General features: G+C 43.7%; 1 long non-coding RNA gene across 1 annotated transcript in view; it reads left to right on the top strand.

Moving 5' to 3' along the window:
• The first annotated feature begins 416 nt into the window (after positions 1-416).
• Positions 417-26,768, top strand: part of LOC127490620 (uncharacterized) — a 69,075-nt gene continuing 42,723 nt past the window's right edge. Inside the window, exons 1-2 of the long non-coding RNA XR_007918733.2 lie at positions 417-626; positions 10,839-10,989. This is a non-coding gene — a long non-coding RNA (uncharacterized lncRNA). The remainder of the gene's footprint in view (positions 627-10,838; positions 10,990-26,768) is intronic.

Raw genomic sequence — 26,768 nt, 5'->3', positions numbered from 1 at the left:
TAACCTCTGAAAGGTGCTCCTCATGAATGGCTGCTGAAGGCTGGTTGGTTGATGCTTTGGGGAGAGACTGCAGTCACTGTGATGAGGAGGGCAGAGGAGAGTGATGGCATTCATTCGGATCAGACACGTGTAGTCCAAAGATGTTACTGCAGCTCGATGATGCTGTTCAGGGTCAATTTCCCTGGAAACACTTCTTGAAAGACAGTTGCTTTGAAGAATGAACAAGATCCACAGAGCTACCATTTCAAAAGGGAGAGCCGATACAGCTGGAGTGACGGAAGGGGAAAGTGTGTCTCTCAAAAAAAAATTGAGTCATTGTCTCTGCCCTGTGGATCTTGCATGAGGCCAACTGTCTTTACAAAGTGTACGCTTGTGGTTTGCATGACTAAGAGTTCAGGGACAAGTTCAAACACACGTAAGTCCAATTTAAAAGTAAATGAGATAGCAGTGAAAAAAATTCATGATAAAATGTGACTTTTTCATAGAGCTTTTTCTCTTGAATTCAGAAAATCCATTGCTTAAGAATGACACAGTAATTACCGCACGATCAACTGAAGCACCTTCACAGCATCATGGCAGTGGAAATGATTTTGGAGGGAATGGCTCAAGTGCATTTCTCTGGCCAGGTAAGAAATCAAGATGGTATTTATTTTTGGGTGAGGTAGGAATTGTTCCTTAGCAAAATTCCTCGAAGTCAGTATCGGCATGAGAACAATAAACACTCTTTTATTCAATAAATATTGATTAACCCCACTATTATGTGGCACTCTGAGTATTCTCATCTGTTAAATGACCCTACTTGTATCTCCTTGCAGGGTTGTGGTTTCTGTTCTTAAAGTGGATGCTTACAGGACTAATTGCCAGGCATTGAATAGTGCTAAGTTCCAGGGCTGAATGACCACATTTGACGTGCCCAACCATTCCATGAGAAGGTTACTAATATCTCCCCACATGACAGATGAGGAAACTAAGGCAGAGATGTTAATGATATGCCCCAAATATACATAGTTGGGAAGTGCTGGGGCCAAGGTCTGACTCAGTCTCTCCAGACCCTAGTAACCTTGTAAAGGGAAAACAAGCTAGGCGCTGCACCTACCATACAACAGCCACGACCACATTTGATCCCCTTACAGCAAAGAAGAAAGAGTGTCAGAAGTGACAATGGGTAAGGGGACTTTGGGAAGAAAGCATCGGGGTTCTGAAGGTGGGTCGATTGTGCCTCTGGGATGGTGGGGAGGAAGCTGCTAGTGCTGAACTTCAAAACCGAGATTCCTAGGCAGAACAAACCAGGTTATCTTAACCAGTGTGGTGTCTTCTTTATGCTGGATGGTAGCACACAGTGAAGCTGAACAATAGCATGCGGTGGACAAGGGCAGTTCACTATGGAGAGCAGAGCTGGGTACTCTGAGAGGGGAGAATGGCCACCAATGCTGTGGCTTCAGTGACACAGTCAGCCCTCGACATTCTCCAAGCATTTGTTCCAGCACCCACTAAAAAATACCCAAATCTGAGGATGCTCAGGGTCATTACATAAAATGGCATAGTATTTGCACAAAACCTACATATATCCTCCCACGTACTTTACATCATCTCCAGATTATTTGTAACGTGTAGTGCAGTGCAAATGATGTGTAAACGGTTGTTCTACTCTAGTATTTAGAGACGAATGACAAGAAAGAACGTCTACACATGTTCAGCACAAATGTGATTTTTTAAAAACTGTTTTTGATCTGTGATTGGTTGAATCCTGGCATGTGGAATTCTTTGATACCGAGGGCCAAGTATAACTCAGCAGAGACACAATACGGCGGCTCAGCTTTCAGAGCAGACAGTGCGTAGACAATCTCACAGATTAAGGAAAGTAAGGGAGAGCTATCATGGGCAAGTTGAGGCATAAGTCCTGGTTCTGTGATTAACCAGGTATTTGACCTGGGGTAATCCATTTCAAAACCTCTCAAAGGCTCAGTTTTCTTATCTGTGCAATGTACACTTAGCACATAGGCAGATAAAAGTAGAGCTTACTGAATAAAAGGAGGCATGTCGGGATGTTTTGGGATCAAATGAGATAACAGATGTGAAAACGTTTTGCAAATCAGACTCTGGTCTTCTTAATTGAAAGGTCGAGGCCATTTGTGAGCCTGCAATTGTGTGAGCCACTTCCTTCAGATCCTATCCTTTTGATTCTCTTTTTTCTGAAGAGCTCTGATCAATAACCCTATTGTGATATTATTTACAAATGAGGAAAGTAAGAGGTTTAATAAATGCCCACGGTCACACTCCTGGAAGTGGGGGAGAGAAGATGGATGCCTTGGGAATCTGGCTAGGGCTCCCGCTTGCGGTAGCCTCTTACGTTGTTTCCTAAAAGGGTCAGTATGGTATACATTCACAAAAGGGTAGATTTTGGGGGGGAAATCATTTCTGTCCTCAGCACTCCAGCCTCATTTCCAAAATGAGAGGGACACCCGTATGAACTCTTGCAGCCCTTCTTGGCCTGCGTCAATTTGCAGCAAACAGTAGCAGCCAGTTACTGTCCATGGGCTAAGCCAGCCCGTGAGTTTTGGCAATGCCCTGGGCAATGGGATTCACACACAAGTCATTTTGCTTTCTTCCCTGCTACCCCTCTTCCTGGTCTCATCTCCTCTCTCAAGGTCCCATCCTGTGGCTCCTGGGACCTGGTGGTTTACTTGTGTCTTCCTCAGTGGGACTCTTCCAGCTACTACTGTCTGATGCAGGAGCCACTTGTAGGCTGAGCAGAGCTGCATTCAGCCGAGTATTTGGTTGGTTTTAGATGATTCACATCTTGTCATACCAGTTACCAGCACTGTTTTTAAGCTCCTGTGTGTGTGTGTGTATGTATGTGTGTGTTCCTTTCTAAGTAAGTTACTCCATTTTTTTTTGACAGGCAGAGTGGACAGTGAGAGAGAGAGAGACAGAGAGAAAGGTCTTCCTTTTCCATTGGTTCACCCTGCAATGGCCGCTGCGGCCGGCGAACCGCGCTGATCCGAAGCCAGGAGCCAGGTGCTTCTCCTGGTCTCCCATGCGGGTGCAGGGCCCAAGCACTTGGGCCATCCTCCACTGCACTCCCGGGCCACAGCAGAGAGCTGGTCTGGAAGAGGAGCAACCGGGACAGAATCCGGCGCCCCGACTTGGACTAGAACCCCGTGTACCGGCACCGTTAGGCGGAGTATTAGTCTATTGAGCCGCAGCGCCATTTTTAACCATGTGCATTTCTGAGTAGGACAGCTCTACAGAAATCTTTTTCATGGTTATCCAAGGCTACACCATGTCGGCTGATGCTCAGCATTTTTTTTCTCAGTCTCCGTTTTGTCTGCTTGAACTTTGGCACATCCAAGTCTAGTTTCTGGACAATAAAGTGATTGGGGAACGTCTCTCTGCCCTGAGAAGTTCTCCCCCAATCACCTGTTTATCTCATTGCTCTTGTTTCTTCTTTTGGTCAACACTGTTTTCAGTATACCAGGCATTTTATTTTATACCAACTTTATTGAAGTGTAGTTGGCACCCAATAAGCTCACATGACTAACGTGGACAGTTTGATGAGGTTTATATATGAAAAGATATCCACAAATTCATCCTTATAATCAAGATAATGAGCATATCTGTCACTCTCTAAAGTGTCCCGTGTCCCTCTGTAATCTCTTCTTCCCTTTCCCCCTTTCCCAACATGTATTAGTCTGCATTTGTAGAACTTTCCTTTTTTTAAAAAAAATGGAATTATACAGTATGAACTCTTTTTTTGTGAAGTGTATTTTACTCAGTGTAATTATTTTGAGACTCAACCATGTTGTAAGTTGATCCATTTTTATTTTTGAGTAGTATTTCATTGTATGCATGTACCACAATTTGCTTATCCATTCATTGATGGATAGACACGTGGTTGCTTTAGTTTTGGGATATTACAGAGAAACCTTCTACAAATATTTATGTAGACGCTTTGTATAGAGATGTATTTTCATTTTTCTTGGAGAAGAATGGCTGGGTCATATGACTGGGGACATATTTAACTTTTATAGACGCTCCCTCCCTTAATTTCTTTCTCTTTCTTCCTTCCTTCTTTTTTCTTCTTAAGCTTCAGCTCTATCTCCCACTTTCTTAAATGCCAAGCTGTTCTTTGCCCTAATGCCAGGGTATGGGAACTCAGGTCTCAGACAGTTTCCCAGGGATGCGGTGACATGGGTAAAGAAGTGATGCTCTGTGTTTCCCCCTGTAATATTTATGGGCATGTGAAGCAAAATTAAAATGTATGTAAAATTATATAAAAATTAACCATGGGGGTAGGCGACATCCACTCAGCATGCAACAGGAGGGAAGGATGTGGAAGATGGAAGAATGATGGATTTGTGGCTCATGATGGGTCCAGGAGACTTGTCGCTCTGATTCCACCAAACTGCAGTGATCTGAAAAGCCCGAGACAGGTGGTCTTTTTCACAACTTTATTGGGAGGGTGACATGTAGGGTCCGGTTGTGAGAGATGGTGTCTGTCAGTGTGGCTTTGTTTTCTATCCTCATCAAGGTCCATGAAGAGGCCACTTAGTGCCTGGTTCAAAAACGTGATTGCTTTTTTAACAATGGCAAAGACAAGCCTGAATAATTTCTCTGAAATCTAGAGCAAGTCTAAGTTCTCAAATGCACAGCCTTTCAGAGCCTTTTGGCCCTTGGCCTTTCTTCCTTCCCTTATGCCCTGCCTCCCTGGGAGACATCACCCAAGCCTGCTTTGAGGTGTGGTGGGTCCTCCAAGTCCCAAGCTCCCCAAGAGTGAGAACTCAGTCTGTGTTCCTCCTCTGTACCCCCAGTGACAATTCTGGTGCCTGGTGTTGGGTGGATGCCCAATGAGTGCTTGTGTGGCTGCACCTGTTGTCCGGGGAGGCCTGCTCTGGGTGTTCGGGCCCTCCCTGGTGCTGCTGTGCTGACTGGCTCCAGGGAGGATGGAGGGGAAGGAGGGAGGCCGGTGGATTTGGAGCTCCCACTGTGTGCCAGGCATCGTGGTACGGATGGGACACAGACCCTCCCTTGTACTTTTCACCATCATTCTACAAGGATGCTATTATTCCCAGCCACTTCAAATGAGGAAGTGGAGGCTCTGAGTGGTTAGGATCTTGTCTAATGCCATGCAGTAGCATTCAGGTTTGGACTCCCCCTTTCCCCAATACTGTAAACTCCCCTGTAAGTATCAGACATATGTCAGAATCGTTGGCTTAGAAAACACATGGCTAAAATGCAGTAAGCCCTCACTGTGTGGCAGGCAGTAGGGACTGGTTAACTAGTCTGGGAGAAAGGCTTCAAGGGAGGTGGTGGGCAGGGGAAGGTGTTGAAAATGGTAATGATGGGATGGAAGACTCTGAAGGATGTTATCCTCCAGGCTAAGGAACAGGGGCTTCAGCTGTTATCTGTTAGGGAATAACAGAAGAGTTTTGTTCAAATGGAGAACGGGACTGGTCTTACATTTAGAAAGAGAATCCGGTAGTAATGTAGACAGAGTGTGGTAGGCAAGGCATGAGCCAGGAACCGTAGCTACAACGCCACCGATAGAGAATAAAGGTGGTGCAGTGAACTGGCTCCAGGAACCGAGTGCTTACAGAGTAGTTATGGTGGAAAGTGTTCTATGTGAATACGCTCATTTAATATTCAGGACAACTTTGTGCAGTTAAGACTACATTAGGGGCTGGTGCTGTGACATAGCAGGTCAAGTTGCTGCCTGCAGTGCTAGCATCCCATGTGGGTGCCAGTTCAAGTCCCGGCTACTCCACTTCTGATCCAGCTCTCTGCTATGGCCTGGGAAAGCAGTAGAAGATGACCCAAGTCCTTGGGCCCCTTCACCCATGTGGGAGACCTGGAAGAAGCTCCTGGCTCCTGGCTTCAGATGGGTGCAGCTCCGGCCACTGCAGCCAACTGGGGGCTGAACCAGCGGATGGAAGACCTTTATCTTGCTCGCTGTCTCTCTCTCTGCCTCTCCTTCTCTCCCTGTAACTCTGACTTTCAAATAAATAAATAAATCTTAGAAACAAAACAAAATAAAAAAACTGCATATGACCACTTTCCAGAAGTGGGCACTGAAGTGCAGAGAAGAAGCAAATCATCCTATTCATCACAGAACAAACCCATTTTAAACGAATGTGCAGTCTTGCTCTGAGACTTCGACAGTTTTCAGCTAGTAAATGAAAGAACCAGGGGCGGCGCCGGCACACCGGGTTCTAGTTCCGGTCGGGGCGCCGGATTCTGTCCCGGTTGCCCCTCTTCCAGGCCAGCTCTCTGCTGTGGCCCGGGAATGCAGTGGAGGATGGTCCAAATACTTGGGCCCTGCACCCCATGGGAGACCAGGAGAAGTACCTAGCTCCTGGCTTCGGATCAGCGTGGTGCGCCGGCCACAGCACGCCAGCCACAGCGGCCATTGGAGGGTGAACCAATGGTAAAGGAAGACCTTTCTCTCTGTCTCTCTCCCTTACTGTCCACTCTGCCTGTCAAAAAAAAAAAAAAAATGAAAGAAAGAACCAGGATTGCCCCCTACATGCCTTAGACCTGAAGCTGACACTCTTCCACATTTTTCTCTCAGTTACCAGATCACATCAGATTCTAGATCTCTGCGGGGCGGCGGGGAGAGGGGGGAGATCCTGTGGTCACAAAGGCCACCTCCTGCTCCTCTCCCTTCCATGCAGCGGTCAAGTCCTGCCTGTCCTTCCTGTGTCATTTGCTTGAATATCTCCAGAGACAAGGGCCTCCCGCTCTGCCCAGACATCCCGGGCATTTTGACATGAGCATTGGGAGACTTTTAGCCTTTGTGTTGTGTCCCAGAGAATGTGGCCCCCTGCTTCCAGCGCTTTCTCTGGGCCTCTGCTGGCCCTTCCTCCACTGGGCATGAACTCTGGCTACGGGGACAATCTGGGGTGAAGTCCACCAGGGACTTAAAGGAGTGTTCTCTGTACGGAAAACATCATGGGCCAGGCCTGTGCTAATTGGCTGCATTTGAACTACAACAACATTCAAACCCAGCACGACAATTAAAGCTGAAAATGATCAGCCAGGATTAAAAGGATTCAAAGGGTAATTACTTCATAACAAGGCACATTGCTCCAAGTAGCAGGAAGGGTTGACGGAACTGGAATTAATTACATTGGAATACTTGTTTATTTTTATGGCGTCTTTTAAAATCACTTGGAGGTGGCCAACTTGTTAGTGCCTTTTTCCAAATACTCTCGGGTTTGGTTAACTGCTGTGGATTTGTCTGCCAACTACAATTATTCTCATTCTTGGAGACTAGGAAGGCATAAAGTCTGTCTTGCCCTTTATCAGTGTGATAAATGCTTTTATTGTTCTTGTAGTAATGGTGGCTAAATTTGTATAGTGCTTGTAACATTTTCAAAACACTTTCCTATCCGAATCTCAGTTTGTCTTCACAACCAGCCCATGAGACAGGGTTGGAGTTCCCACTGGGAGAAGACTAAGGCAAAGAGAAGGGTGCTGCCCACCAGAAGAATCCTTGTGTTCACACTGGAATCCAGAGTGCCTGCCTCTCACCTGGACTGTTTGTTCAGCTGGATTAGAGGGAAGCATCTTGTTTGTTAATTAGGCAGCACTGAACACGGCTGACACCAAGTGTAAAAGCCATTATTGGGGTTTAAGCGGAAGTTGAGCCTCATTAATGAATTAGCCGTTTGAACTGAAAAAAGTGAAAGAGATCGCTGGCCAGATAGGAAAGCTGCCTTCTGAAATGAGGTTAGTGTAATAAGGCTGTAAGAATGAACTTTGCTTTGTAGGCTGTAGCCTCAGGCTACCTTCTGCCTCTTCCCTTTCATGGTTCTGCCTCTGTGCAGGGCTAGTATTCCTCCTGTCTTTTGTATGGTGGATCCAACAGTGGCCTTCACCAGTGTCACGGTGAAGGTCAAATGAAATGTTACCTGTGCTAGAGCCAGACAAGGGTGAGATTCGCTGGTCGCTGGCAATTTTCCATCTGATGTCCTTACATTAACTGACTGTGGAATAATAACCAAAAGACCAGGTACCTTTGCAGCTTGTTTCAGGACTTCACTCCTTGTGCATTTAAAATGTGTGTGTAAAGGGCTGTTTCCCCAGTTTAACTGAACAAGAGAGTTCCTAGGATTTCAAAATACAAGAATGATAGGCAGATGAGATCTTTTTCTACATAAACACGAGGCGAATTAACGACCTGAAACCAAACAGAACCTAAGAGATGCGCCTTCCAGTTCTAACACAATTTCCAGGCCATCCAGGCTGGCCTGCCCTAATATTTGTTCTGTGGCTGGAGTTTTTAAACAGTAACCACTTCTGAATGTCACAGGATATAGGAAAGGCACTTGCAGTCTATTGCCATACCATGCCACACCCTGAACGGGTCCACTCTCTTATGATCTCGGAAGCTAAGCAGCATTGGTCCTGGTCAACTTGGGTGGGAGAAAGGGCGCTTCTAGATTTTGCACTTTTTGGCAATACACTGTGTATGAATCCTTACCAGGTAGAAATATTGTACTAAGCATCATGTAGCATGTAAAAAAAAAATAGCACTTGGCTTATGTCTAAAATCAACATAAAAAATCAGTTGCATTTCCATACAGAAACAATGAACCATCCAGAAAAGGAATCGAGAAACCAATCAATGAATCCCATTTATAATAGCTACAAAAAAATTAAACCAAACTGAAACACAGACTTCAGAATAAGTTTAATCAGGGAAATGAAAGACCAGTGAATTGAATACTATAAAAGTTTGGTGAAAGAAATTGAAGAGGATACAGATGAATGGAAAGACTTTTGTTTTTAAAGATTTATTTATTTATTTGAGAGACAGAGAGAGAGAGAGAGAGATCATCCATCCACTGGTTCACTCCCCAGATGGTCACAATGGTCATCGCTGAGCCAGGCTGAAGCCAAGAGCAAGAGCTTCATCTGGGTGTCCCATGTGGGTAACAGGGATCTGAGCACTTGGAACATCTTCCACTGCTTTCCCCAGGCCATTAGCAGGGACCTGGATGGTAGATGAGACATGGAATTAGCCAATAGAAGATCTCTCTCTCTCTCCCTCTCTCTCTCTCTGTGTCTCTGTAATTCTGACTTTCAAGTAAATAAATAAATCTTAAAAAATGAAAGAAAAAATAGTAAAAAAATCATGCATTTATAGCGAACTCATTTTTTTTTTGACAGGCAGAGTGGACAGTGAGAGAGAGAGAGAGAGACAGAGAGAAAGGTCTTCCTTTACTGTTGGTTCATCCTCCAATGGCTGCTGCAGCCGGTGCACCACGCTGATCCAAAGCCAGGAGCCAGGTACTTCCTCCTGGTCTCCCATGTGGGTGCAGGACCCAAGCACTTGGGCCATCCTCCACTGCACTCCCGGGCCACAGTAGAGAGCTGGACTGGAAGAGGGGTAACTGGGACAGAATCCAGTGCCCTGACCAGGACTAGAACCCTGGGATGCTAGCGCCGCAGGTGGAGGATTAGCCTATTGAGCCACGGTGCTGGGTGTGAACTCATTTTTAACAAAGGTGCCAAGAACATGCAATGGGGAAAGGACAATCTCTTCAGTAAATACTGTTGGGAGAATTGGATATCCACATTCAAAAGAATGAAATTGAAACCTGACCTCACACATGAAAACATGAAATGTAAAACTACTAGAAGAAAACCAAGGGGAACAGCTCAATGGCATTGGTCTGGCAATGGCAGTGCTTTTTGTAGAGTTGAAGCCACAAAGCACAGCTAACAAAAGCAAAAATAAACAAATTAGATTGCATCAAACTTAAAAGCACCTGCATAGTCATAGGAAATATATTTGCAACCATATATCTGATAAAGGGTTAATATCCAAATTATTTTAGAAACTTAAGTAATTCAAAATTGAGAGAAAAAACCTAGAGTGTGGACATGTAGTGGTTAAGATTCTACTTTGATGTCCACATCCCATATTAGAGTGCCTGAGTTCCAGTTAACAATTCTAGCTCTCTGTTGCTGTACACCTTGGGGATGGCAGTAGGTGATGGCTAAAGTACTTGCGTACCTGCCACTCCTGCGGGAGACCTTGACTGAGTCACTGTGTCTTGGTTTTGGCCTGGCCCAGTGTCAGCTGTTATGGGCCTTTAGGTAGTGTACCAGTGGATGGAAGGTCTTTATCTTTCTATCTCTCTCTCCTTCAGTGTCTCTATCTCTATATTTCTCTGCCTTTCAGATACATAAAAATTTTTTTAAAAAAGGAAAAAAACTGATCTAAAAATCTAAAAATTGGCAAAGCATTTCTCAAAAGAGGACACACGAAGGGCCAACAGGAATGCGTAAAAATGCCCAGCATCACTAATGCTGCTAGAAATGGGCAGTGAAAAATGCGGTGAGCTATCACCTCACACCTGTGAAAATAGCCTCTGCCAGAGAGATAAGAAAGAACAATGTCAGTGGGCATGTGGAGAGAAGGAAGCCCTTGTACACTGGTGGTGGAAATGTATTTTGTATAGCAATTATGGGAAGCAGTAGGGAGACTCTTCAAAAATAAAAAACAGAGCAGCCATATGGTCCAGCAATCCCACTTCTGGGTATCTATCCAAAGGCAATGAAATCAGTATGTTGAAGAGACATCTGCACTCCCAGATTCACTGCAGGACTTATCATAGTAGCCAAGATGATGAATGGATGAAGAGGATGTGATACACACACACACACACACACACACAATGGAATACTATTCAGCTTTCAAAAAGAATGAAGTCCTGTCACTTGCAACCACCTGGATAAACCTGGAGGATATTATGTTAAGTAAAATAAGGCTATGAGACTTAGGCTGTGAGAGGAGGTTTACATTTCACAAATTTATTTGAATTCCCTAGACCTGGCATCAGAGACACCAGAGTTACAGCTTAATTTCCTAGAGCCTGACTTCAGATGACAACGCCCAGAGGATGCCTTTGCTTTCAGAAAATCTGGCTTTGGGCTGAAAAATTCAGACTGGCATTCAACTGCCCGGATTTAGCACCACCTGTAAGTAGATGCTGCCCTTATTTCCAAATGTTTTTACAATGTAGATAAACCTGTATACTCATCTTGTGCACACTTCTGGGAGTGTCTCTGGGGATGTACGTCTCAGAGAGGACTTTCCAGCTGGTGGGTTTGCACACCTTTAGGCAAACTAGGTGTTGCCCAAAGGCTCCCAGACTTGCTACAATAATTTATACTCTTTTCAGAATCTATAAGAATTCTGTTTCTCCATGCCATGGGACTCCAAATCCCATTAAGTTGGCAGGTACCAATGCCATTTTACTAGTTAAAGTGATCAGCTTCAGTTCATAATTGATCATAATGATAGGATTAAGTGTCAAAAAAAGGGATCACATAAATAAGACCAGTGACTGCTGATAATAATTGATAGAATTAAAAAGGAGAGAACAATTCAACATGGGAAGCAGGATACACAGCAGACTCATAGAATGGCAGATATCCTAAACAGCACTCTGGCCTCAGAATCAGCCCTTAAGGCATTCAGATCCAGCTGAAAAGCCCATGAGAGTTTTTCAGGCTTGGAAAGCCAAGTCACTGTGGCAAGAAGTGACCTAAATGAAAAATCTCCATGAGTGAGATCCCAGTGGAAAGAATAGGCCATCAAAGAAGGAGGTACCTTTCTCTGAAGGGAGGAGAGAACTTCCACTTTGACTATGACCTTGTCTAAATAAGATCGGAGTTGGCGAACTCAAGAAGCTTCTATAGCCTTGGCAGCTCATGACAAGAGCCTCGGGTGATTACTAACGTCATAAAGAAGAGTGTTAGTTAAATCAACAACGGGAGTCACTGTGCACTTACTCCTCATGTAGGATCTCTGTCCTTAATGTGTTGTTCTATGAGAATTAATGGTAAAAGTAGTATTCAAACAGTACTCTATACTTTGTGTGTCTGTGTAGGTGCAATCTGTTGAAATCTTTACTTAGTATATACTAGATTGATCTTCTGTATATAAAGATAATTGAAAATGAATCTAATGAAGAATGGGATGGGGGATGGAGTAGGAGATGGGATGGTTTGCAAGTGGTGAGAGGGAGGTTATGGGGGGAAAACTTCCATAATCCAAAAGTTGTACTTTCGAAATTTATATTTATTAAATAAAAGTTTTCTAAAAATTCTGTTCTCCTCGATCCATCTACTCTTACTATTGTAGAACTTTAAAATGTTTTCAAGTCTAATGATGTGAAATGATATAATAAAATAAGAATTGGAATAGGAGAGGGAATGAGAATATGAAGACAGGCGGGATGTTCCTAAAGTTGTATTTATGAAATACACGAAATTTGTATACCTTAAATAAAAGGTTTCTGGGTGAAAAAAAGAAATGATGTATTGTTATTGTTTTAATTTCTGTTTTCCTGATTATTAATAAGGGTAAAAAGCTCAAAAAACTTTATATTTGAGTTCACCAATTGTCTTTCCACTTTTCCCACACATTTTTATTGAGCTCTATAACATTTTCTTTTGGTTTTCTAGGAAATCTTTATATATATATATATACATATATATATATGTATGTATGTTTCTCTACATGTATATGCATGATTATATATTCTGGATTATTTATGTGAGTACTTCAAAAAGTTCATGGAAAATCTAATAAAGGTTAAGCTTATTTTGGTGCAAAATTTTCTGATATCCATGCAGTTTTCTGATAACATACATTTTCCATTTTGAAGGCCTTTGAATGCTATACATGGGTTTCAAGGATTTTTGCTAACAGAATAAACTTACATTTTAATTAATTAATTCATTTGAGAGACAGAGAGACAGAGACAGACAAGTAGAGAGATTCCACTCAGTAGTTCACTTCCTAAATGCCCACAATGGCCAGGGCTGGGCCAGGCTGAATCTGGGGGACAAGGACTCAATTCATCTCTTCCAGGTGAGTAGAAGTGATCCAACTACTTGAACCATTACTTCTTTTTCCCAGGGTCTGCATTAGCAGGTAGTTGGAGTCAGAGCCAGAGCTGGGCGTGAAACTCATGTGCTCTGATGTGGAATGCAGGTGTCTTAACTGCTGGGCTAACCCTCACCTTAAGCTTATCTTTTAGTTCCATTTTCCATGAACCTTTTGAAGTACCTTGGTTTATTGTGTTCATTATATATATTGCAATTTTTTTATCATATATGTGTTATCTTTTCATGTAGTTTATGGTATCTTTGTGGGAGATTATTATATTTAATGGACTCAAGTTTACCATCTCCTTTATAGTTCCAATATAGTGTGATTCATACCACTGGATACTATGTTCCTCTAATAACCAGGAATCAGAGAGAATAATGGGGCAGGAGTATGTGGAGGGCAATGTCAAGGAGAATTCTAGTAGGAGTTTTCTTGGAAGGGTTAGCTTTGAGTTTTTATTTTCAACCTTTTATTTTGAAATAATTGTAGGCTTATAGCAAGTTACAAACAAATGTATGGAGAGATCTTGTGTCCTCAACACAATGTTTCCACCAGTGATAATACCTGGCATGGCTATAATACAACATTATCCAAACCAGGGAGTTAATAGTAGGTCATTCCAGAGAGTTCCTTAGGATTCACCAGTTCGACTTGCCCTTGTGTGTGTGTGTGTCTGTTTCAGTCATACTTAGATTCTGTTAGTCAACCATCAAGAGACAGAGCCCCATCCCCACGAGTTCCCCCTTGCTGGCCTTTTGTAGCCTTTCGTTTTGTTTTGAAACACCTTGAAGACTGTCAAGGAAACCCATGTTACGTTTCTCTGAATGGCTTCACAAATTACCTGAGTTTGATACCAAGCATTGGTACCTGACTTCAGCTTCCTGCCAATGCAGATTCTGGGAGGCAGTGGTGATGGCTTGAATAGTTGGGTCTTTGCCATCCATGTGGGAGACCTGGATTGGATTCCCAGCTATTAGTTTTAACTCTAGCCAAGTCACAGCTGTTGTAGGCATTTGGGGAAGTGAACCAGGGCTGGGAGCTCTTTCTCTGTTGATGTGTCTGTCTCTCAAATAAATACATAAAAGATGAAAAAAAGTACATTTATTTCATAATTTCTTAATTTACAGTCATCCTTTAGTATCTGAAGAGGATTGGTTCCAGGAACCCTCCAATACCCAAATCTCCAGATATTCAAGTCCCCTCTATGAAATGGCACAGTGTCTACATATAACCTATGTTCACCCTTCCAGAGACTTTAAATCATCCCTTGGTTACTAATGTAACATAAATAGTTCTTAGAATGTGTTTTTTGGGGAACAACAAGCAAAAGGTCTACGTGTCCTGTACAGATGCCACTTTCCCCCGAGTGTTTTCTGTCTGCAGTTGGTTGAATCACAGTGGTGGAACTCTGGAGAGCTGCCTGTGTGTGCAGCATGTGCAGTTCACACCGTGGGGTGAGCACAGGTTCTGGAGTCTGGTGCCCCTTGGTCTGCCACATAGCACAGCTCTGCCAGCTGGGCGACCTTGAGTCACCTCTGCACGCTTGAAGAAGCGTGAGTGTGTGACAGTCTTACAGTACTGGGCAGCGTGGTTGTCTGGGACCAGCAATGCTTTGTGAGTTGGTAGTCACTATCTTTGAAGTTTTCTCCTCTGACACCAACCTCATTAACCTGATTTTCTTCCACGTGAATAGAAATCATGGGTCTCCCGGTCCCCACTTGTCATCGTAGCTGATGGAGCATCTGATTTGGGAAGCTCTTTATTTTATTTTTGGCTTCCTCCTCCACTGTGCTCTCAGCAGGAGGGATAACTGCGGGCGGGGGGGGGCTCATAAGCGCATTAGCTGGGGTCTCAATTCCCTACTCTTTGCATCTCACACATTTTTTGTGTGTTCTGCAACTTGCTGGGAAGCAGTGGCCTTTGCTGTCTTTCTGGGCAAATCCTCCCTGTGCCAGCACGAACGTGCGGGGTACCCTTTTAAGAGCAACACCACCACAGATGCCCGTGGCTCTTGATCTGAGCTGGGAGAGCTGAGTGCATCCTTCCTGGGAGAGCAGCTATTCTGGGAAACAAACGCTCCAGGCATCTCATTAGCATAATCTCAGGAATTAATGGCTTGATTGATGTTCCACGTTTCCCCGCAGTTTTCCATAAATGATAATGTATTAAAACGAGATGGAGGAAAGAAAACATGACACGACATATATTATTTAGGTGTTTGCAGAGAGGCTGACACACAAACACACACAATTTATCAGCAGTCATTTTTTTTGCATGGTCTTGTGAGCCCCAAGTCTCCAAGATGTGGAATTAATTTCATAGCAGGTGATTCTAGACTATTTCACATGGGCCATCTGTCGCTTCTTCATTTACCTCTCTGCTGTTACAATAATTAATCATTTCAGGGACTGGCTTGGCCCAGCAAAGTCTACCCTGGCTGAGAGGTGTATGCAAGTGGATAACACTGGCTTATTTGCTTTAAAGTGGTTTGTTTCTATGAAGCAAGTAAGTTCCTATTTTTTTCTTACTCATGTTCATCTAACTCCAGTGGCTCAAGAGCTGGGGCTGCTATGTAGCATGGCAGGCTGTTGTTGCTGGAAATTCTTTACATCCTTCATTAACAGTTGAAGAAACCAAGTTCAGAGAGGTTCTTTGAGTAGTCTGGGTCCACACAGCGTATCTGAGATAACCTGGGACCTCTGAGATAACCGGGCCTCTCAGCTTCCATACCTCCATCCTTCTGTCCCTTTCGGAAATGGCTCTTTCACAGGAGAAATGGAATCTTACCAGATTCTGAGGAGACAGTCCTAGAACTCTGGATGGTATGTCAGTTTGGGACATCTGGGCACCGTGAAATGAAGTGCTGCAAGTCAGTGATTTAATCATTCCAGAAATCAAAGCAGAGCTAACTCCAACGTAAAATGAATGCCAGAATAAATAAATGCAAGTAATTGGTGTACCATGCTTGATGAAACAATGGGAGAGAGGAAGCATCAGGCTGTTTCTGTGACCGAGGCACATTCATGTACCAATATTTATTGATTGACTTAATTGGGAGATGATTAATTATGGATTAATCGGTGCATGCCAGATATGAGTTTGGATTCTAGAAACATGGCAGTGAAGACCTGGCTAGAATGTAACTGACATTTTAGAGAAGGGATATCAAATGCACAGTTAAACCAATAGATACTGAGTAAGTGCTACAACGGAAATAAACAAAGGGGCCTGTTAAGCCGCCTCCTGGCCTGGCATCCCATATGGGTGCCAATTTGAGTCCCAGATTGCTCCACTTCCTATCCAATTCCCTGCTAATGTGCCTGGAAAAGCAGCAGAAGATGGCCCCTGTTTGGGCTTGGGCCCTTGCACCCATGTGGGAGACAGGGAAGAAGCTCCTGGCTCCTGGCTATGGCCTGGGCTGGCTCCAGCCAGTGGGGCCAATTGGAGAGTAAACCAGAGGATGGAAGACCTCACTCTTTCAGTCCGTCACTCTTTCTCTATAGCTATACATACATACATCTTAAAATGAAAAGAATGAGGATCAGAGAGGGAAGAACTGGTGGCATTTCCCCCTCATCACTTCCATGTGCAGATGGGATAGCTACAGGAGTCCCCTTGGAGGAAACCACATTTGAAATTGGCCCTACAGGGTGGGAGCTGAGCATGTAACAGTAGCAGGAACAGAGTACTGGGAAGTGGGTACTGCATTCGCCTAGCAGCAAGAGCTAGAGATAGGCAGATTGTTCAAGGTCTTCCTAGCGGATCAAGATGAAGAGTCTGGAGGTGCCTCAGGGAAGCCATTGGAGAGACATTAACAGGGGAATGATGGAGTCTGATGTACGTCTCATTATCCCCATTTTATGGATGAGGAACCAATTATAGAGAAGAGTGAAACTTTCTGAAGGTCACACAGTGGTGGCTGGGGTAGCTAGGATTTTTTTTATTTTTTATTTATTTTTTTGACAGGCAGAGTGGACAGTGAGAGAGAGAGACAGAGAAAGGTCTTCCTTTGCCGTTGGTTCACCCTCCAATGGCTGCCGCGGCCGGCGCGCTGCGACCGGCGCACCACGCTGACCCGATGGCAGGAGCCAGGAGCCAGGTGCTTTTCCTGGTCTCCCATGGGGTGCAGGGCCCAAGCACCTGGGCCATCCTCCACTGCACTCCCGGGCCACAGCAGAGAGCTGGCCTGGAAGAGGGGCAACCGGGACAGAATCCGGCGCCCCGACCGGGACCGGCACCGCAAGGCGGAGGATTAGCCTATTGAGCCACGGCGCCGGCCGGATTCTTTTTATTTTTTTGACAGGCAGAGTGGACAGTGAGAGAGAGAGACAGAGAGGAAGGTCTTCCTTTGCCGTTGGTTCACCTTCCAATGGCTGCCACGGCCGGCACGCTGCGGCCAGTGCACTGCGCTGATCCGATGGCAGGAGCTAGGTACTTCTCCTGGTCTCCCATGGGGTGCAGGGCCCAAGGACTTGGGCCATCCTCCACTGCACTCCCTGGCCACAGCAGAGAGCTGGCCTGGAAGGGGGGCAACCGGGACAGAATCTGGCACCCCAACCGGGACTAGAACCCGGTGTGCCGGCGCCGCAAGGCGGAGGATTAGCCTACTGAGCTGCAGCGCCAGCTGGGATAGCGAGGATTCTAACCTTGCTTTCTCTACCTTCAGAATCCAGAAAGCTAAGCCAGGGTTCACCACACTATGACCTATGGGCCAAGTTCAGCCAAATGCCTTTGTTTTGCAAACAAAGTATCTCTGGAACATAGCCATATCCATTCACTTGTGTCTTGTCTAGGGCTGCATTTGTACTGCAAAGGCAGAATGAAATACTTGTTAAAAAGAGTGTGTGACCTGCAGGGCCCCAAATCGTTTTCTATGTGCTCCTTTGGAGAAGAAGTTTGCTGAGCCCTGCACTAGCTGTGAGCCTCAGCTGGAGAGGGACAGTGTGTGCCACGCTCCTGGTGTTTCTCCAAAGTCATCCAGTGACTGGCATTTAGTTATTGTCCCATGATCATCTGTGAATGAATGAAGAATGGAATCCAGACAAGCAAGAGACTGGAAGGAGAGGATCAGCACGAGATAAGAAACGCAAGTGGGCAAGTGCAAACTGTGGACCAGGTGCCCAGAATCCAGAGTGTGCAGTGTGGGGAGGAGTAGAATGTCAAGTTATAGAGACCCCTGGGGGTTGACTGAAAAGAGCCTTGAATGCCATCATCATTAAATGCCCAAGACCTTTAAGTGGCTGAGTTAGCAGTCACAGAGGTGATGAAGGAGGCCTGAGATCTGCTTTTCTAAGATGAAGATTGTAATTGGTTATTGATGTCCTATTTGTATGCTAATGCTGCTCAACCAAATAGCTAAACCATAATTAACACTGTAGCCTCCTCTCAGAAAAACAAAAAAGCCTGCGGAAAGGTCAATGGATTTCATATAATAAATTATTAAATAATGAGAGGCACAGAAGTAAGTTTCTGTGCTATAATCTGAGGTTTTATTAACTATCATTTATTATAAGCATTGACAGTGTTTACATTTTTGCTTCTGCCATTTTCTTGCCAGCTGCAGATATTTTTGGGTTTGCAGTCAATGTCGAGTAGAGAAATATATGGTTTGCCAGAGTTCATCTGTTTGGAAATCCAGACAGTGGCAGCTCTGGGATCTGACTTTTCTCTGTGTGTCAATGTTGAGTCAAATAGCATGGCAGCCCATTGACAAGGCCATGCGTTCTGTGGAAACCATGATGAACAGCCTTGTAGTGATGGCCACATTCAGTTGGTATTGTGATAACAATGGCTTCCAGTTCTCTTGGTACATAAAATTCTTAACTCCTGTCATGTATATTCTGCCTTGTAAGATTTCCTTGTAAGGAAACACCATGACAAGGAGATGCTGGTGAGCCTAGATTCTGGTCTGGATTGTCTCGGTTTGAATCCTGACTTCACTTTTTAATAGCATGAACTTTTTTAATTTTTAGTTTTTTTTTTTGTTTTGTTTTTTTTTTTTTTTTTTTTTGGACAGGCAGAGTGGACAGTGAGAGAGGGAGAGAGAGACAGAGAGAAAGGTCTTCCTTTTTCCATTGGTTCGCCCCCCAGTGGCTGCTGCGGCTGGCGTGCTGCAGCCCGCGCACCGCGCTGATCCGAAGCCAGGAACCAGGTGCTTCTCCTGGTCTCCCATGTGGGTGCAGGGCCCAAGGACTTGGGCCACAGCAGAGAGCTGGATTGGAAGAGAAGCAACTGGGACAGAATCCAGCACCCTGACCGGGACTAGAACCTGGGGTGCTGGTGCTGCAGGTGGAGGATTAGCTTATTGAGCTGTGGCGCCAGCCTATTTTTAGTTTTTTTTTTTTTTAAAGATTTATTTATTTATTTGAAAGCAGAGTTTTCAGAGAAAGGGAGGGAGACACACACACACACACAGAGAGAGGGAGAGAGAGAGAGATCTTCCATCTGTTGATTCATTCCCTAAATAGCTGCAATGGCTGGAGCTGGGCCCATCTGAAGTCAGGGGCCAGGAGCCTATTCTGGGTCTCCCATGGTGGGTACAGGGGCCCAAATACTTGGTCTATCTTCTGCTTTCTCAGGCACACTAGCAGGCAGCTGAATCAGAAGAGGAGCAGCCAGGTCTCGAATCAACACCTACATGGGATGCTGGTGTCACAGGCTGCGGCTTATCCTGCTGCAGCACAATGCGGGCCCAGTATCTGTGATCCCTGCAGTTACCTCTTTGGTGCCTCATTTTACTTCACTCATAAATGAGAACATCAGCAATCCCGTCTACTTAGAGCTGTGGAGACTAAATAAGCAAATGCACAGAAAGTGCTCTGCAGAGTATATGGCTCATAGTATGTGTTCAGTAAGTGTTGGGCAGTTTTGCGACTTTATAAGGTTTAGATATTCAAGGCCAATGATCCATAATTCAGTTAATTATATCAGTAAATCTGTCGGCTTTAATTTTTCTCTTCAAGTATCAATCAATTCATTGGTGATTTACCTAGCTCTATAGGGTGTGTTTTTGGGAAGATGTTAAGAGAGCAAATGATGAAATAATCCTGATTGTGAAGGAACTTACAGTTCTTCTTTTTTATTTTTTTGACAGGCAGAGTGGACAGTGAGAGAGAGAGAGAGAAAGGTCTTCCTTTGCCGTTGGTTCACCCTCCAATGGCCGCTGCGGCTGGCGCTCTGCGGCCGGTGCACCACACTGATCCGATGGCAGGAGCCAGGTGCTTCTCCTGATCTCCCATGGGGTGCAGGGCCCAAGCACTTGGGCCATCCTCCACTGCACTCCCTGGCCACAGCAGAGAGCTGGCCTGGAAGAGGGGCAACCGGGACAGAATCCAGCGCCCCGACCAGGACTAGAACCTGGTGTGCCGGCGCTGCAAGGCAGAGGATTAGCCTAGTGAGCCGCGGCGCCGGCCGGAACTTACAGTTCTAAGTAAGGAATCAAGTCAAAGCCACAGGAGGCATTCAGAAGACAACTCAGGCTGCTGTTCAATAGAACTTACTTCCTCAAGTGTTGGGTACTGCCTACGGGTCAGGGACAGTATTGGATACTGGTGATAGAGAAATGAATCAGGAGAATGGCGCTTGCAGTCTTACGGGGTCTGTGGACAGGAATTTCAGTGATAAGGGGTAGAAGAGTCATTGTTAGAGGTGTTCCTCTAAGAAGATAATCAGGATCTGAAATTTGGTTTCTAGTCCTGGTTCTGTTAATGATAAGACTTCATCAGTTTTCCTTGTTTTATGTTTGAGATCAAGACATAAACGGTCTGCCGTATCCAAGGATTCAATTCCCGAGAATGTGTAACTTACAGAAATATTGTTCAAAAATCAAATGATTGATGGTCCACTTCCAAAAAAAGATTTAAATGATGAACTTCATTTAGGTATGTTACAGTCACACAAAATCACAGTATTTTAACACATCACTTTCCTGAGTGTTTCTTCTTGTCTTTTTATTCTGTTAAGTTTTCCAGGAAAATTTTAACTGTAATTTCAAATTTTTTTTTAGGATCACATCTATATACAGTCAGATAGTAAGCATAGCACTCAGTTCAGCCTACACTCTGGCCCTTGTTTCATATCCATAGAATGTTGTGTTCCTGTATTTTTTTCTATTGGATTCAGCACTAGATGAGCATTTTGAAGTTTTTGCTTAGTTTCTTTTTTTACATTTTTATTTATTTATTTAAGAGGCAGAGTTACAGACAGAGAGAGGTCTTCCATCCACTGGTTCACTCCCCAGATGGCCTCAATGGCTGCAGCTGGTCCCATCTGAAGCCAGGAGCCAGGAACTGGTATATTCTCCCTGCCCCCATGGTTTTTCCTATTATTAACCTCTTTCATTAGTGTGGTGTATTTGTTACAAATGATCAGCCAATTCTGATGCATCATTATTGACTAAAGTATGTAGGCTAAATTAGGGTTCTGCTTGGTTTTATGAACACTATGGTTTTGGACAAGTGTATAATGACATCTATCCACTGTTACAGTATCACACAGAAAGAATAGTTTCACTGCCTTAAACCTCCTGAACTCTACTTGTTCATTCCTCCTTCCCTCTGATATCCTGACACCAGTGATTTTTTTTTCTGTCTCCACAGTGTTAACTTTTGCTCAATGTCATCTAGTTTGACTCACTCAATAGGTAGTCTTTTCAGACTGGTTTTCTTTCCATTAGCAATAGGCATTTAAGGTTCCTCCATATCTTTTCATGGCTAATAGCTGCTTTATTTTTTTATTGCTGAATAATATTTCATTGTGTAGTTGTACTATAGTTTGTTTATCCATTCACCCATTAAAGGTATCTAGGTCACTTCTATGTCTTGTTAGTTATGAGTAAAACTGCTGCTGTGAGCATTTATATGTAGGTTTTTTTTGTCTATGACTGTTTTTTGCTTTGGTATTTTCAAGTAAATTCTAGACATTATATGAATATATTATTTGTAATATAAACACTATTATATTGAGTGAGTTATACTCATAAAATGTTTCCATATTGCATAATAAATGACTCAGTGACTACCTTTGAGAAGGAAGCTTGTTGATGTTTGATGAAGGCTAATATATGAAAGCTTTCTTTTCTTAAGATTTGGTATGAATGGCAAGTGCTTGGCTCACCTGGTAGAGAATGAGATATCAGCTTTTACCTGTTACACCACAGCGCCGGCCCGAGATATCAGTTGTATCTCACTCCTAACATTTTTCTCCCTATATGGACTTCGTATCTCTTCTTGTTCTGAACAGAATAAAGTAGGGTCCTGAAAGAAAGCATGAAGAAAAAGAATCTGACATTTGTAGGAATGCTGCAGTTTGACCCTTCTCCCAAATGTATTCATCAACTGGGTTCTTGCATCCCTATGGGCCAGGAGAGAAGAGAGAATTGTGTGTCTTCTATAATGTGAAATTTCTCTCTATAGAAAGAAACCATAGGACTGGGAGATAAATGGTTCCCCTTACAAAGCTTTTGGATGAGTCCCAGGTTGGGGATTCCCAAGTTAGAGAGAGAAATGCATTCTTATGACAGTGCCAAGTTGCTGTGCTGAAGAGTTCTATCTATGTATACTCCTACCAACATGAATGAAGCTGCCCAAATTTTAACTTGGCCAAATTGCATAAATACCTGGGGAAGTGTACTTAGCATAATTGTATTTAAATAATAAGCCAACTCCTTAGAAATGGTTCATTTTCCACTGCTAGAGATTGCCAAAATCCAACTAATCAAATTGGGTATTAGCACCCTTACATAGAGCAAGCAGGAGCTTTCTGGGCTGAACCAGGCACCAGTTGGGAAGCATGAAATCACTGACTTTGTTTAAATATAACTGCAATTTATCTGTAGGAACAGCACTGAAAGGTGACATTTGTCTTAGTGAGTTTCCCATTCATTTCCGGAGCCGGAGTTCATCAGTCATGCAGCTCAAGTGCGTGATACATGCAGATGCATATTTATTATAGATGATGGAGTATCCTTCTGGGCAGAATAATACACTTCATTCACTTGAAAAAGGAATTCAAATGGATTCATGATAGACTGCTTGTGTAAGTGTGGGGGCTACTCACTTCTCTTTAGGAGAAATCTGGAGAATCTACCATTTTGGTACAGGGAGAATCCACTTGGGTAGCTCCCATTGGTGACCCACTTTTCAAATAATCATGACTCATTGCATTTAGGGAAGTAACTTTTCTTTGGAAAATAGTTGCTATCTCAAAAATAATCCATTTATGATCGACAAAATACTTACATGTCTGAATTCAGCCAATAATTTTCAAGCACATGGGTTGTTTGAAAGCGATGTGTGTTTTGAAGCTTTTTAAGCTCACATGTGAAGCAACAGCTTTGGCCTGATTTGGAGAGTTTCCATGTGCTAGAAAAATGTCTTAAAATAAAGCATGCATTTCCAACATTGATCTGACACTGAAGGTTAAGTGTTTCTTTCTTAGGAAATGTAAGATCAAAGACAATGAAATGACAGGAAAAAAATAAACTGAGACCATCATTTTTCCTTTTTAATTTAGAAGCCACTCCTCTTCCCAGGAGAGCTGAGCAGAGAAATCACTAGAAAAATAGCTTCCTTGTGCCCATTAAGCTACCTTTTGTTTTCTTTTGAAGACCGATGGGAATCTTGTTCATTAAAATTGTATGGAGGCCTTCTCCTTTCCTCCCACTGTTTATTTACACATAAAATATGGATGATTTCAAGGATTCAGACATCACGCTTGCTAAATCTGCTGAAAACTTCCCTGCAAACAGTCATTTCTATAGAACCATTGGGAGTTCCCTAAAACATACAACAGTGTATTCAAGGGGTTATGTTTGTGGAAGTGTGGACAAGGCCATGGATCTGAGGAAAACCAGTGTTACAATAAGCCTTTCTTGTTTCATTTTAACAAAGAAGAATCACTGTGCCTTCCCAGTCTCTGGACACATGCCTTTCCCATTACATGGTGAATGGAAGTTACAGGAGCTGCAGTGAACATAGGGAGACAGAAACCAAAAGTATGGCCATTGAAGAAGATTAAACTCAACTTGACCTCCAAAGCTGATGGACGAATGATGATTAGAAAGAGGATATGCCTATCTAAATTGCATTCTATCTCTATTATAGTGTAACGACATTACTGAAATTGCTGTTTGATAATTCGTCAATGTGAGAATGTGTCCACTTATCTCTGGCTATACAAACAATCATTGATTCAGCCCCTCAATGTGAGTCTTGCCAAATTATCTTGGGCAGATGGTCAGACCATTGAATTAGAGTTGGGTCCAAATCATCTCTGTCTTTCCTCCTTCTCCATTTCTCCTTCTCTTCCTGTTCTCCTCACTCAACAAGGATTTATTGTGTTCTTGCTATGTATTTAACACCAGCTGGTTTCTGGCTACAGTCCTTGTTCATTGGTGATCTCAACCAAGTCCTTTGAAATATTGGAATGTTGGTTTCTCTGCTGCAAAGGGGAATGAAATCTGCCCTGCTTAATTCATAGACTTGTTGAGAACCATGGAAATCAAAGCATGTGAGGGGTTGAGTGCTATAGGAATAGGAAGACCCAGGCCTGGGCTACAGTGCTCATTTATGTACTCATTCTGTGCTGGGCGCTGGGCTGAGTTCAAGGGATATGAAGATGTGTAAATGTACTCCCTGCACTTCACACTCAGTTTCATAGGGGAGTGATGTGTATGAAGAGTGTAGACCAGGGAGTGGCGTTGGGAAGATCAGTGGTGTTGGGAAGATCAAAGAACGTGTGTTAAGGTACACTTAAGGATGGTGAATGGCAGCTTTGGGGTCATCTTTCACCCTGTGAGCATTGCTGTGTTTGGTTGTCTACACTTTGTTCATCCCCTCTGTGACCTGAACTCTTGGATTCTTTAGGACATGGGCCAGCCCAGGTGGGGCCTGTGTGTAGAATCTTAATGGATGCTGTTGCCCTTATAATTGTGGTGCCATTGTGTAGCTACTGCTGAGTAGTGGAGGGGAAACAAATGATAGCGTTGTGGGCATGAGAGTGACTTGGGAGGGTGCTGATCCTGTTCCATTTGTCCTCTTTGTTGGAGATTTGGTGCTTCTGTGATGAATGGGGAGGTGTGACTGGATCTCTACACATCATGGACTGGCTTGCTTCCAATGGCTTCTCCTTTCTTGGCCACAGGACAAAGGTTCTGATAATATCACAACACAAGCGGACTCACACTGCTATGTACAGTCCCTTAAGCAGTCACCATCTCTGTAACCCAGTGCAAGTTACTTAAACTCCGTAAGCCTTGATTTCCTCATTTGGAAAGTGGGGTCAATGATGAAATAACAGCAGTCTCCTGGGGATGCCTTGAATTGCTTAGCACTGGCCCCTGCCTAATTCAGTTTTGGAGATTGCCCATCTTCTGGATTTTGATGGAATTAGCAGCGAAGAGAAAGAAATGTAAAATGGGCTTATTTTCCCCTGGGCGTACCACTTGCTTCTTCCAGAGGGACAAAGTCCATTTGTTAAAGCAAGACTGTAGTTGAGAGAGAGGTGCTGCAGCTGTCCCACTAGCTGCTGCAGGTGAGATTTTTTTCCCAGCAGGTGCCTCCAGGCTGCATCTCCCAGCCTGTGAGGTCCATGAGGCCTCCTTTCCAGCTGGGTAGTCTGTGCTGTGCTGCAGTAACGAGTAACCCCAAATCTTAATGGTTTCTAACCACCAAGCTCCATTTCTTTCTCCTGCTTCCTGTTTGTTGGGAATTGGCAGGGATGCTCAGATCATTTCAGTCACTCACAGACCCAGCTGATAGAAGCACCAGCCTCTCACATGGTTGTGAGTTTCAAGTCAGGAAAAGGGATACATCTTGAACTGATCTTGTCTTTTAAAATTATGCTTTTATTAATACTATTTTTGAATGACAAATCATCATTGCATACATTTATAGTAACAATGTGATATTCTGATGTGTGCATACAATGTAGAATGATTAAATCAAAATGATTAACATATCTAGCATATTGCTTACCTTTTTATGGTAAGAACTTGAAATTTACTCTCTTAGTTACTTTGAAATGCACAATACATTGTTTATTACAGTTTCCCTGCTGTGCAGATCTCCAACCTACTCTCTTGTCTATCTGAAACTATACCCTTTGATGAGCAACTCCCCATTCCCCCTCTCCACTCCAACCCTAGCCTCTGGTAATTCTCATTCTACTCTTCAACTTTCTTAGGTTCTACATATAAGTGAGATCACATGATATTTGTCTTTATGCTAGGCTTATTTCCTCTAGGTTCATCCATGCTGCAACAAATGTTGGGGAATATTACCTAGTCATGTGCCTTGGGTAAACTCTAACTCTTTGAATTTGAAGTTATTTTTTCTGTTAAATAAGAGTATTGGGCTCTGTAGCTATCTTCCAGTATTGCTTTCACTCATATTTAAAAATTTATTTATTTATATATTTATTTACTGGGAGGGAGGGGAGAGAGAGAGAGGGAGAGAGTTAGAGAAATTCATTCATCCAAATTCCTCCAACAGTCTGAACAGAGCCAAGGCTGGAGCCATCAGATAAAAGCTCAAATCTCCCTGTCTGCATGGTCTGATGGGTAAGTGGAGATGGCATTTCCTGATTTCTTTTGGAACCACATGTGGATGTATGACTAACTTCAGGTCAGTGGTCTCTCAGCAGTCGGGCCACCTGGCAGTTCCATTCTTCCTTAAGAGTCAGCTTCACATACCCTTCATTCCTCCTCCATCCTGAGCCACAAATGTTAGTGCTACCATCTTGGATCATCATGTTGATGCCACAGATAGTGGGAAATGTGGAGCTGACACCAAAAGTGCTTTGTTAGCCCTAGGCCATTGGTCAGTCTTATTTGAGAAAGAAAGACATATCATATCCTGTT

The sequence above is a fragment of the Oryctolagus cuniculus genome, chromosome 6 (assembly GCF_964237555.1).
Source record: "Oryctolagus cuniculus chromosome 6, mOryCun1.1, whole genome shotgun sequence".
NCBI lineage: Eukaryota > Metazoa > Chordata > Mammalia > Lagomorpha > Leporidae > Oryctolagus > Oryctolagus cuniculus.
Note: the sequence above shows the minus strand (reverse complement) of the source record. Positions and strands in the feature narration are given on the sequence as shown.